Source organism: Panthera leo, chromosome B2, assembly GCF_018350215.1.
Source record: "Panthera leo isolate Ple1 chromosome B2, P.leo_Ple1_pat1.1, whole genome shotgun sequence".
Taxonomy (NCBI): domain Eukaryota; kingdom Metazoa; phylum Chordata; class Mammalia; order Carnivora; family Felidae; genus Panthera; species Panthera leo.
Window position 1 is genome coordinate 131825798 of NC_056683.1, and position 14286 is coordinate 131840083.

General features: G+C 38.7%; 1 long non-coding RNA gene across 15 annotated transcripts in view; it reads right to left on the bottom strand.

Moving 5' to 3' along the window:
- The window catches only part of LOC122220472, a 195740-nt gene that overhangs the window by 43937 nt on the left and 137517 nt on the right, over window positions 1–14286 (bottom strand). For 13 of the 15 annotated variants that reach the window (XR_006202871.1, XR_006202883.1, XR_006202878.1 and 10 more), the window contains one exon: window positions 8773–8874. This is a non-coding gene — a long non-coding RNA (uncharacterized LOC122220472). Of the gene's footprint in view, window positions 1–1685; window positions 1740–8772; window positions 8875–12754; window positions 12850–14286 lie in introns of all 15 variants that reach the window. The other 2 variants (XR_006202879.1, XR_006202880.1) reach the window with 2 other exon arrangements.

The window sequence follows — 14286 nt, forward strand, 5'->3', positions numbered from 1 at the left end:
AATTTCCGTCATTTTAATAAAGAGATAAAGGGCACTTGCCTTGGACTTTTTTGTTTGGGAACATTTGACATGTGAAATGAATGTATGTGACATATGCAAACATGAACATAAAAAGTAAAGCAAACACCCAGGAACCACCACCAATCAGAAAAGAAACTATTATTGGCACCACTGACTGCTTTTCATCATCCTTTTCTCCGTTCTCACTCTACGCCAATAGAACTCACTAGCCTGAATTTTAATTTTTAATCACACTCTCTCGTTTCTTTTAATATATATTTTGTTTTGCTTATTTTCTGAAATTTATAATATTGAAATCTTGTATTCATTCTTTAAGGTCTTGCCTTTTTTACTCAATTATTACTTTTTAATATTCACCCACAGGGATGCACAGGGCTGTAGCTCAACCTCACTGTTGAATAGATGTTTCATTATGTGAATATTGTATAATTTGCTCCTCCATTTTCCTAAGGACATTGTGCCAGTTGGGTGCCATTATGATGCACGTCCAAATATTCCTATACTCTCTTTTGGGTATATGAGCAAGTGTTTCCTTATGATATATAATGCATGCAAGAATACAATTGTTGACTTCTGAAGACTGTGCGTGTCCAACTCTACCAAAGAGTGCCACTTGTTTTTCATGCTGGTTGAGTCTGTGTACACTCACCTGATTTATGAAGTCTCCGTCATTAGGTCCTATGGAGTGAATGCTTGCATTCCCCCACAGTTCATCTGTTGAAATCCTAGTCCTCAAGGTGATGGAATTAGGAGGTTGGCCCTTTGGGAGTTGATTGGGTTATGAACGGGATTACTGCCCTTATAAAGAGTTCCCAGGTTCCCTCACCCTTTCTGCCGTGTGAGGTTATAGTGAGAAGATGGTCATCTAGGAGGAATCAGGTCCTCTGCCAAACACCAAATATGCCAGCACCTTAATGTTGGACTTCCCAGGCTCCAGTCCCATTAGAAATAAATTTCTGTTGTGTTATAAACTGTTAGAGCTGTTTGTTATGACACCCCAAATGTACTAAAACACAAAGTATGTATATTATATTTTGTGTACGTATTCATAGGACAAGTATGTAATGGTAATTCATTGCACTTTTAAATAGAACTACCGTAGTGAGGTTTATTGCTTTTTTATACAATTAATGTGCACTGTGTTTCCATTTCTGTGAAATATCTGTTCATATCTTTTACTCATTTTTCTGTTGGGTTGTTGTTTGAATTTTCTTTTTAATTCCTAAGACTTCTTTCTATATTCAGAATGCTGATTCTTAATCTGTCTCTGCAAATATCTCTTTCCACTTTGGAGCTTTGTCTTTTCTCTTTCTTTATAGAACCTTTTGATAAACAAATTCCTTTTGCTATTGTTGAATTATTCAATATTTTCTCAACTGTACACTTTTTTCTGGCTTTAAGAAGTCTTTCTTGGGGCACCTGGGTGGCTCAGTTTGATGAGCAATGGACTCTTGATTTTGACTCAGGTCATGATCTCACGGTTCATGGGTTCAAGCCCCATGTCAGACTCCTCGCTGACAGTGCTGGATCCTGCTTGGGATTCTCTCTCTCCATCTCTCTCTTACACTCGTGCACTTGCTCTCGCTCTCTCTCAAAGTAAATCAACTTAAAAAAAAAAGTCTTCTTAGAGAGACATTCAAGATGGTGGAATAAGACTTCCTTACCATCATCTTCCCACAGAACTTCAATTTTGTTAGTCATCCACAGATGAGAGTACACTATGGGAGTTGGAGGCCCAGCAGAGAATTCCAGCATGTGATTGGAGGAAAAAAAATCCAAGCATAAACACGTTAAAGTAGATAAGAGGAGGGGTTTCATTTTGCCCATGACACCCCTCACCCTAGGTGGCACAGTTTGGGGCCAAGAGAGCCCCTCAGCCTGTGATTTCTCTCACAAGGGGAAGTGAGTGTGCGTCAGTGAACTCTGACTTCCCTACCTGTGCAGGAAAAGGGTCACCTCTTCTTCACCTAATCATAAAGATGTTCTATTGTGTGGTTATTCTCATGCACATAGTAGGCACGGTAGGTTTTCTTTAATGTCTTTTAGTAGTTCAATTTTTTTCAATAAAGGTTTGCACATCTATGGTTTGGTTTATTTCTATATGTGTTATTTTTTATAATGCTAAATATCCTTTCAATTGATTTTTAAGCTCTACTGATATTTTCAGGTAGTAATCTTATATTTAAGAACATTGCTAAACTAGCACTATTGCTAATAATTTGACTGTGTGTCACTTGGGTTTTACTAGGACAAAAATCATGATAGTTTTGTTTCTTTCCAATCACTTTATATTTTATGTTTCTCTGGTGCACAACTGAGAATGTCAAGAACAGTGATAAATTAGTGCTAGTAGTCAATTGTTGCATTCCTGATTTTAAAAGGAATGCCTACCATGTTTCATTAAATGCTATGTTATCATAGATTATTGGCAGGTGTACTTGTCAGGCTGAGTTCTCTTCCTATTTTCAGGAGTTTTTATTTGTGAATTATTTATTTATTTATTTTTGAATTATGAATGATCAAATATTTTGCTATAAATGTTGATAAGAACATTTTCCCCATTAATCTGTTACTATGTCATCACTTTTATATGCCTGGGATATATGAAAATTAATTGTGATACCTTACCTTTGTTAACACATTGTTGGATTTAATGTGTTAATATTGCGTTTATAACTCTGAACATACTTTAATTCATGGAACTTGCCTATAATTATTCTTTCTTTCATTGCCTTTGGAATTGGTGTTATCATTAGACTGGGCTATAGAATATGTTGAAAGTATGTTCCTTTTTTTTATGCTCCAGAAGAATTTACATAAGATTGCAGATATGTATTCCTTGGATTCTCCATAGCTTTTACTTACAAACTATCTTGACCTTGTATTTTCCTTGTGAGAAGACTTTAAATTATTAATTCAATTGCTTGTGGTTTTAGATCCATTAAGGTTTTATATTTCTTCTTGAATAAATTTTATTGTATATTTTTCTAATATTTGTCTATTTTGTGTAAATTTTTGTTTTCAGCATAAAGTTTTCCAGAATTGTTATCTTTTATCACAATTTTGTCTCTAATGATATCTCTTTTTTTATTGCTCATGTTGTTTATTTTTCTTGTACATCAATTATGTCGGGGTTGGAGGATTTTATTTTTTTCTTGCTGAGGAAGCAATTTTTGCTTTTATTAATTCTAACATCTGTTTGTTTCTATTTCATTGATTTATACTCTTCTCTTTGTTATGCGCTAGCCTCTATTTCATTTAAATTTGTTCTCTTGTTCCTTTTGTAGCTTCTGTTGTGGATGCTTAGCTCATGATTTGGGACCTTATTTTCTCATAGTGGGTTTAAGTCTGTAAGTTTGCCTCTAAGGACTACTTAATTTGTGTCCCACAAGGCTGAGAAGTAGTCTTAAAATTATTATTTTCATTATTCTAAATATGCTCTAATTCCTTTCTAATATTATCTTTGGCCTGAGTTATTCAACATGTTTTTAAATTTCTAAATGCAAGGGATTTCTAGAAATTATTCTTTGTCTCCTGATTAATTGCACTGTGGTCAGAACCATGATGTGTATAATACTGACTCATTGAAATCTGTTGAGGTTCACTTGCTCTATGGTCGACAAACTTTGTATTTCTATAATATGGGTCCTTTGATATTTATTGAGACTTAATTGATGGTCTTAAATATGATTGATTTCCAAAAATGTTTTCTGTGATTTTGAAAACTATGTCTATTTTCCAATAGAAAAAATACATTGTCTACTACATGATGCTTCTTCATTGTGCTATTCAAATGTTCCAACTACTTGCTGGCTCATTTATCAAAAACTGAGAGTGTTGTATTAAAACATCCCATTACCATTCTGGATATTTCTGTTTCTTCCTGTAATTTTGTCAATTTTTTTTACTTTATTTATTTTTAATTTCTGCTGCTATATTCTCAAGAGGTGTTATGTTCTCCTGACAGATTTAAACTTTATTAATATACAATGATATTCCTTATCTCATGTGATAAAGATCGTTCTGTCAAAAGGTCTACATTGTGACACTATGATATTAGTTAGAACCATATGAAATTGCCAATTTTGTAGATCAAATTGCAATTTTGCATTGCAATCTAATAGCGTTGGAAGTTTTGTTGATATTGTGTGCTTATGTATGGTTAAGTGTGTCTCTTTTAAACAGAATGAAGCTTGACTTAAAAAAAAATGTAGTCTGATGATCTATGCCAGTTTTAATGTCTCTCAGTAAACTTAGTATACTTGGATTTACTTCTATCATTTTATTTTGTACTTCCTATTTGTCCCAAAATGTGTGATTTTTTTTTCTCTTTCCATGCTTTCTTTTTTTCCCTTTTGCTTTCCAGTCTTTTTCCTTTAACAACTTTGGAATGTAAGTATTCAGTTATTATTTTTTTAGTGATTACTTTGATATCTTAATATGCATAGCTGGCAAAGTCTAACAGTAATCAGTATCTTTACCCTGTGCCCAACAATACAATCAACAATTACTAGGATAAAGTAAATTCTAATCACTTCCTCCCAGTTTCCCACTATTGTAGCCCAAACATTTAGCTCATTGTTGCTTTGTTTTTACCCCACAAATTGGACATTATTATTGATTTATGCAGATGAAATTGCATACATTTTGTCCTTCGGGAATTTTAATTAGATACATGTTGGCCCTTAAATTCAATTTCCATGTTTATCAACCTCACTTACATTTTCCATCTACTTGTCACTACCCTCCGTGTTTTATAGGATTTTTAAAGATCTATATCACAGTTCACTAATTTTCTATTTATTTGCTTCCATTACCCTATGTAACACTTTCATTAAGCTTTAAGTGCATTTATTATGGTTTTCAATTCTACAATTTCTAGAAGCTAGTGCTTTTTTAATTACGTGGCTTAACAACCCTGCAGCCCAAAGTTAGAGTTCCTTTCTCAGAGTCTAATGTTTATTCCTACTTACTTTTTGTGCTCTTCCCCAGAATGCAATAGGCCCAGCACCTTCTACTACTTCCACTTCCATTAGTTTACCCGCTAATACTGGTGTGTGGTCTGACAGTCCTTACTTATTTGCTTACAAGCAACCCTGAATCATGATTCTAGACAATATCACAATGATAAGCAAATGAGACGAACACTTGGCCTCACAGCTGCTAAGACTTACTACAAAGTCGTTCTATTAAAAACAGTATGATATCCATTCAAAAAAGAGAGAAACTGACCTCAAGACCATAATTTCTGTGAGAAAGACTCATATCTCAGAATTATTATTATATAATCAAGATGGCATCACAAATCAGACTATTTAGTAAATGATGATAGTTGCTCATAGTGGAAGAAAATCCATACCTACTACCACATATAAAGATACAATCCAGATATATTAAGGAAATAAATCCAGAGAAACCATAAAGGCAGGAGATAATGTGCCCTAGGGTTAGAGAGGAACTTCTTCAACAAAATTCCAAAAGCATCGTTAATGCATTTAATCACGTCAAATTAAGAATTTCTGTGAATAAAGTTAACAAAAAGATGTTGCAGAGATATTATATTTGCCATGTCTAAAACGACAAGGGAATTATTATCTGGGATATATAAGGAACTCATATGCACATGAAGAAAGTTATAAGAATCTCAAATTTTAAAGATGAGTAAAGGATATTTGGGTCAATTCATAGCTAAAAAACCCAGAGGTTTAACAAAACATATGACTGTTGTCCAAAGTCATTAGTCATCAGAGAAACGCAATTTAAAACAACAAGAAAAGCGATACTACCTTAGGCCCATCAGATCCTAAATACGAAGTAATCAGTGACAAAAACAAGAAACACAACACCACGTATGTAACTTAAAACTACGTGAAATAATGCATGGTTCACATTAATGCTTTCAAAGAGAATGATATAAGCCAAATGTAAGTTGGGAAATTGGAGGTGAGGAGTGGACAAGAGGCCTTGCAAAGAGTAATGAGCATCAGATGACCAGAACTGCAGGGGATTACCAAGGAACCCTTGCGTCTTTAGTATAAAGCAAAACCATAGTGCACAGATACTATTCTCATCCTGGAGGCCCAATTTCATGGGAAATTCCTAATTTCGTCCTATTCCCAAGATACCCAGCTCGGAAGCACCATCATCTAAGCTCTGCTTTCCTGAGAATCTCCTGCTTCCCCACAGGCCTAGTCATTTTTCTGTACACTGAGGATAAGATAGATGGCTCTTTACTCTTTTTTTTTTTAACATTTTATTTATTTTTGCAAGACAGGGAGAGAGACAGAGCGTGAGCAGGGGAGGGGCAGAGAGAGAGAGGGAGACAGAATCCGAAGCAGATTCCAGGCTCTGAGCTGTCAGCACAGAGCCCGATGCAAGGCTCCAACCCATGAACCTTGAGATCATGACCTGAGCTGAAGCCGGATGCTTAACCGACTGAGCCACCCAGGCGCCCCAATTCTTTACCCTTTATTTATCTTCCCATAAAAATGTAGCACCAGAATAAACAAGTGATGGGGATATGTATGTGTATATATATATATTTTTTTCCTCTCATTTTCTTGTATCCTTTACCCATTCACTCAGAAGAATTCGTTGTTTTAGGAAGGGATAATATAGCATAGAAGCAGAGAAAACTTTTTGGTGTCAAAAGTACAACAAGGAAGTACATAAATCCCAGGCCATAAAACACCATATTTGGAAAATTAGATAAAGAACTAGTCCAGCCTGTCTTCAGACTACATTAAGATGGTAAGGACCGCAGGGGACAAGGAGAATCAGCAGAAGCAGAGCTGAATCGACTATGGGTTCCTGAGGAGCATATCCTATAAGAAGGTCTCCCAAGAGGGAATCGGGAATCCAAGATCACACCCAACTGGGCCACTACCCCCAGGAGGAAAACCAGAGCCATTCAAGACTCCTGTATTCCTATCCCTCATCTTGTCTCCCCAGCATGGCACCGGGACAGGCCTGAGGCCACCTCGTAGAACATCCTGCAACAATGCAGGAACAATGGCGCCTGTGCCTGACGGCAGAGCAGAGACAGCTGTTCTGAGAGCCCTTCCTAGATGGAAGGTGTAAGGTCGCCATGGGAATAGGGACCCCTTGGACGAGCCCACGTGGATGAAGAGTTTATGTGGATGAAGAATAGTTTCAAGGAAAAGCCATCTCCATCTTTTCTCAAGTCTCTGCCCTAGAACTTAGACATAACCACACAAAAATGAGGGACATTCCACTAAACCAGGGGTTCTCAATGTACTGCTATTTGGCACCCCAGGAGACATTAGGCGATGTCTGGAGACACCTGTTGCTGTCACAACTGGGAAGTGTTACTGGACTCTGGTAGGCAGAGGTCAGGGATGCTACTAAACATTCTATAGTGCACAGAACAGTCCCCCAAACCAAGGAATTACCCAGCTCAAAATGTCAGTAGTCTCAAGGTTGAGAAATATTTCCTTAGACTGAGGTTAAATCTTGACCACTCAGCCTAAAAAGAAATGTATAATAAAAATTGTTTATTTATTCTCGAATAAAGAAAATGACACCTAGCCCCTGGTATTAAATGCACAACCATCTACTTATGCTAAGGAATAAATTTTTTTTAATATAAAAGAATCAATAGCCAATCGGTTTGCATTTAATGAAAGGGATCTGAGAAGGGAAGAAAAGTTTAAGTTGCTTCAAAGTAAGATAAAGTGTCCCCACACGAGGAAGAAAGGGAAATGGAGCCATGAAAACAGACACTAAAAGTTCATGACAATATCTGAATCAAATGAGAGGAAGAAAGTCATCTATGGAGCAGCGTGCAGAGAAGGAGTTGTTCCTCACCAAGGACAATGAGGAATATTAGCATTTTTCAGAGAGGTGAAATTGTATTTCTTCCAGACTCTGTACTTAAAGTTTACTAAGAAGGAGGCGTGTGAACCCCAAGACCACCCACTTGCCAAGAAGAAAGCAGAAGGAAAACTTGGAAGCACTTTCAAAACTACCATGAATGAAAGCAAAAGTCAGAAACAATAGGGGCGCCTAGGTGGCTCGGTGGGTTAAGCGTATGACTTCAGCTCAGGTCATGATCTCCCCGTTTGTGGGTTTGAGCCCTGTGTTGGGCCCTGTGCTGACAGCTCAGAGCCTGGAGACTGCTGTGGATTCTGTGTCTCCTTGCTCTGCCCCTCCCATGCTCATGTTCTGACTCTCTGTCTCTCAATAATAAATGTTAAAAAAATTTTTTAAAGTCAGAAACAATAAAAAAAAGGAGCAAAGGAGAAGGGGAGAAGGGAGGGAGAGGAAAGAGGAACACAGGAAGGGGGGCATGGGGGTGGGGAGAGAAAGAATGAGCTAGAAACAATTGCAAGGGGTAATAAATAAATTACTCGTATGTTAATGACATGCCGAAGTGTTCCATTTTTATGTGAAAGCAAATAACTATGAAGTATCACCAACATAAACACTGATTAAAGGAGATGAAATGTCTTGAGATGAAATGTCATAACATTACACAGTGTCAGTTTGCGGTGTTCTCAAAATGTTAATGACCTCCAGCTTCAGCTGCTTCCATTACCAGGGATCTCAGGGGAGAGAAACCTAAGCAGCAGGGCTCCCAGGAGGAGCCCAGAACCTAGTCCCATCTCCTCGCTGTTAATAGATAAAACTTCATTGAAAATGATCCGGTGACACTTGGCCATAATTCAGAAGGGACTACATTTTTTAAAAAAGAATTTTTCTTTTATCAGAAAGGACTTGAGTTTATCTTACCGTTTCAATAATGTTCCAGACCTGATTCAGTCAGTCTTCAATACTCTTTGGAATAAGTTTTCTATTCTTCTCACAGTGACATTTCCCCAGCACCGGGAGCACCTGCAGGAAATTTAGGAAGTGAGAGTTCATCATTTTACAAACGAATTCTGCAAAAAAAAAAAAAAAAAAAAAAAAAAAAAAGGCATGGGCCAGGCTGAATTTTAACTGTTTTACTAGGACTGATCCCAGAACCCTTCATGAAGTGTTAGAGTATAATCTCAGTGCCCCTCATGCCGTGCCCCTCATTTATTTTAATAAAAAATCATTAGTACCTTCGATGTCCACCATTATTTTTGCCTCAGAGCCAAACAAAATAGGTTATCACCCGGTGGTCACTTTATGGATGAGTCATTCTCTCCCACCTATTCTACTGACCCGGTTTCTCTCACACAGCCAGGACACGTGCTTTCCATCTCCCTGGCGACACTTTGGAACATGGGAACCCCAGTATACATGTATCTGTTGCCTTTGCGCTTCTGCAGTGTGTAAGTACACACCGATGGTTATGGCTGGCGCAATTTTGTCTGCCTTTGTTCAATGAATGCTTACTGAGTTTTTATTAAACACAAGCCCCCTCAGTTCCCTCTCTCAAAAAATGTCTAATATCAGGAGAGACAGGAAGAACAATATGGGTCAGTATAAATAAGTGTCCTTCCCATGTCCAATTTGAGTGCTCAGTAAGTAAGAGGAATAAGATAAGTCTTTCAGCTGGAGATATCAGAGAAGCTTCAGGAGAGTTACACAAAAGGGATTTTGTAAATTTTAACAGAATGGTGACTTTCTATCTGCCCTGAGTAGCCAGTAGGTATATTTACATTTAACTTGATTTAGATTTATATTAAGTATACTAAAATAGGGGCCAGCCTGGGTGTCTCCATCAGGTAAGTGTCCGACTCTTGATTTTGGATCAGGTGTGATCTCACAGTTCGTGAGATCGAGCCTCATGTTGAGCACCACACTGTCAGCGCAGAGCTTACTTGAGATTCTCTCTCTCCCTCTCTGCCTCCCCCCTTCCCTCTCAAAATAAAGAAGTAAATCTTTAAAAAGGGTATACTGAAATAAAATTTGAAATTCAATCACACTAGATGCATTTTAAGTGTTCAATAACCACATGCGGCTAGTGGCAACCATATTGGACATTTCCAGCACTGCTGTGAGCTGAAGAAATGGTATAGTTACACATGAGAAACTCCAGGTATTGTATAGGTGGCTAGAGATCAGGAAACACTCCACATTTGCTGCAACATAGTTTGGGGAAAAATAGTAGTGGAAGATAGGACTGGAAAAGGAGTTTGAAATCAAATTGGAGTGAGTCTTGAATATATCCATCTTAAATCAAAGCTTTTGTGAAGCAGAGAACTGAGATTTAGGGTTAATTTGGAAAGGTGTAAGACGATGACCTGAAAAAGCAACTAGACAAGGAGTCCTCAGCCATGGCTGCACATTAGAATGCGGAGGAAATTCCTTACCCAAAACCCAGGCCACATCCCAGATGAATTAAATCAGAATCAATGGGTGTGAGACCCATCAATGGCTTTTAAATCTCCCCAAATGATTTCAATAGGCAGGTGTTTAGGGACAGTCACTGGTACTACGTGCATGACGTCATTTCTCCCACTTGTGCCATTAATACCCTCTTTCCTCTGATGAACTTCCCCTTAGACTTTCTACCGAATCCTGTTAGAGTTGCCAATCACTATAAGCTGCTTCCCTGGTCACAAGACGTGGCCTAGGAACCAAACGTTGGCCAATCACAATAGGCTAGTATTACTGGCTGTGGTGATCATCCCAGATTTAGACTACAATGCAAGTCAGGCAAATGAAAGCCTGTTCTGAGATTTGGCATACATATCCTAGCGAGAAGGCTCTCTATTTAATGTAGGAGGCCACTAAACTGGGATGGCATTAGCTTAAAAATCTCTGTGAATGTGTTCCTCTCATTGCCACCAACCCAGCAGTGCAGGGTACAAAGCCATCCACGCAAGAAGATCACAAAATTCGCAGGTACAAGCACAGTTGAAAGATTTGAGGGTGGGAGTGCCAGTAAAGGGAGACAAGGAAGATCTGGTGATATATCTTGGGTTCCTGGTGGAATCCCTGGGGCCATTTCCCCCTCCGGATTTCCCAGTCATATGAATCAAGCAATGACCTACTACTCTGGTTTGTTTTCTTCCCGCTTAAATTTGAGATGGGTTTGAATCATCATGTTTAATGGTAAAAAATATAGAGATGTAGAATGTGGCTTTGCCAAACATACTTGACCATGTTAGAATACCTCTTAACAACTTATGGAACACTAACCTTTTTTTCCAAAGAGCTACAGAGGATAACTGAAGTGTGAGGGCCCTCTCTGAGTAGAATAACCATGGCAAACTCACTTGTAAACTAACAGCAAAATATTATAAGTGGACTTAAGCTAAGAGAACCAACGAGCAAGAGGGAGAATGTGTGAGAGAGCTGTGGTACCTAAATGGTGGGTGGGTAGGGCGCCTCGGTGGTTTAATCAGCTAAGACTTGATTTCGGCTCAGGTCAAGGTCTCACGGTTCCTGAGTTCCAGCCGCATGTCAGGCTCCTTGCTAAGAGGTCAGAGAGCCTGCTTGGGATTCTCTTTCTTTCTCCCTCTCTCTCCGCTCCTCCCCTGCTCACTCTTTCACTCTCTCAAAACAAAGAAATAAACTTTATAAATAAATAAATAAATAAATAAATAAATAAATAAATAAATAAATAAATAAAAGGGTGGGTGGGAAAGGGAAGTGAGTCCTAAGGAGGAAGCCAGAGCAAAGTAGTAAAAGGGGTTCTGTCATCTCCTACATCTGACCACAAGTCCTTGAGTTGTATATGAACACACACTCAATCCGTGTTGGCCGCACAGAAAATTGTTCCACTTTAGATAGCTCCTTTCTTAGTAACTCTATGGAACATATATATAAAAACAAACCCAGGGCCATTGCCAATTCAAAGGGGCCACCTCTCCACATGATGGGGCCCATCCATCCTTGGCGAGAGGATGTTAGCCTGTGACCAAACCAAAGTGTGTACCTAAGCGTGAAGGGCTCAAATGACCAACTTTTAGTCAAAGATTGGGAGCACAGACAAAAATTTCCATAGCGTATGCACACTCGTGCCTAGTTCACTATACCCCAAGACTCCCTTTTGAGTCTGTTTAATTGACCAGGATTAGAGATCACAGCCAGTTCTCGAACTCTTTCCACCTAGAAAGCACAACCAATAACCTACACATCTCTTTTGCCCAGCCATCCCCAGGTATGGATTAATAGGGGCTTATTGTGTTCTGTGTTATTGAATCATGAGTGGAGGCCAGTGAAGCAGACAATGTATCAGAAGCAGGAAACATAATTGGTTGGATGAGCAAAGGAGACAGGCATTCGATCTGCTCACAGGAAGGGGAAATAAGGCTTTGATCAAAGAAGAAAATATCTGGTCATGTAGGCATCGTTTGAACTCTTGCAATCCTTCCACTGCTGGTATTTCCTATCATTTTTACTTGGGGACCCAACATTTACTTACACCACCTCAGGCATTTTATGTAACTTAGCTCAGGCAATTTTCAGATGCCAGTCTTCATAGGATGTGCTCTGTATTTTAAAGAAATTTTACACTTTATTTCCGTTGATAGCATTTGAAAATGTAGGCTTCTGTGACATATGATGAAGAGAAATCTCTTCCCTGATGGGAGTTTGCTCAAGATGCCCCTTTAGAAGGCCTCTTCCCATTCTAATAGTGAATGACTATATTTAAAAGATGTGTCAATGCAGAAAAAGTCTGAGAGATAAGATCTTGAAAGTCAAAAGCAGAGAATGGAGAGAATGTGAGAAATTTTGTTCTATCATTTCCATAATCAGGGGGAAAAAGCATTTTAGGAAAATCCCTTTGGATTTGCTAAATAAACAATATTTGTGGATAAGAAAATCACAAGACCTTTGGCATTTGAAGAATGCAGCCATCTCAGTATTCAGTATATCAGTCATACAATGACACTTGGTTTTCACCAAGCTTCACGGGGTCCAGATCACCTACAAAGATGAAGTGAAGGTTGTGTGTTCTGAACAGTAGTAACAGGCTACTTGATCATGAGAATCGCAAGCATTTTTCAAAATTGGACTGGTTTTGTCAGAGTCATAGGGATTTAGATACCCTCCTGGTGAAAAATATCTTCCCATTCCATCGATTTGTTTATTAGGGGGAAAAAGTACTGTACCCTAAACTGTGGACTTCAAACCTTCTTCTTAAAGTCAATAGATGTCCATATGAAATTTAAAGATCCCACAGGTTGGTAGGAGAAAATAGAGTCCTTTGAGTTTGCTTTCTACATCCCCTCCAAATCCTAGAGATGCCAACGTGTAAATTTTACAAACCACTATCCCAAATTGTTTTCTTCATCGGCTGACAAGCAGGGCACCCCGAAGTTGTACAGCATAGAAGACCAGTCTGAATGGCCTGAGCCAGCAATTAATTTGTTAGAACCAGGACGTTTTTGGATCTTCCTGAGTCTCCTATAAAAATGCAAATGTTCCTGGGAGGAGAAGCATCTTAAGCAATCATGAGGGATTATTTTATCAACTCCATTTGCAGCTTTGAAGCAAAGCTGACAGCAAAGCCTTGTAGGATTGGGCACAGATAACGGAGGTAAAGGAACTGAAACAGACGTAACCAAGGAAAAACTTTACTTCCCGAGTACACTGAAGAGGCTATCAATAGTTTTGAAATAAAGATTATTATACGGGGGCCTGGGTGGCTCAGTCGGTTCAGTGTCCAACTTCGGCTCAGGTCCTGATCTCACAGTTCGTGGGTTGGAGCCCCACGTCGGGCTCTGTGCTGACAGCTTGGAGCCTGGAGCCTGCCTCAGATTCTGTGTCTCCCTCTCTCACTACCCGTTTCCCCACTCACACTCTTTCTCTCTGAAAAATAAATAAACAACAACAACAAAATTATAAAATGGCTAACATTTGAATGCATCTTGAGTGCCAGATATTCTTCCAAGTCTCACTTTATGTATGAGCTCATATTGTGTATTCCTTTATTCCTTTATGTATTAACCACAGCCACATGGTGAAAGTACTATTTTTTTAGGGTTTGTTTATTTATTTATTTATTTATTTATTTATTTATTTATTTATTTAGAGAATGAGCAAAGGAAGGGTAGAGAGAGAAGAAAAGAGAATCCCAAGCAGGCTGTGCACTGTCAGTGTGGAGCCTGATGTGGGGCCTGAACCCACGAACCATGAGACCATGACCTGGGCCAAAACCAAGAGCCACGCTTAACCAACTGAGCCACCCAAGCACTTCAAAAGTACGATTTTTATAAGGTTTTATACCCATATTACTGAGAAGGAAACTGAGGCATAGAGGGGTTAAGGTCACACAACTAGTAAGGGGCACAGCCAAGATACAAATCTGTAAGGCTTGACTCTAGGGGTCTGTAATAACCTCCTGCAATGGTTCATCTTCCA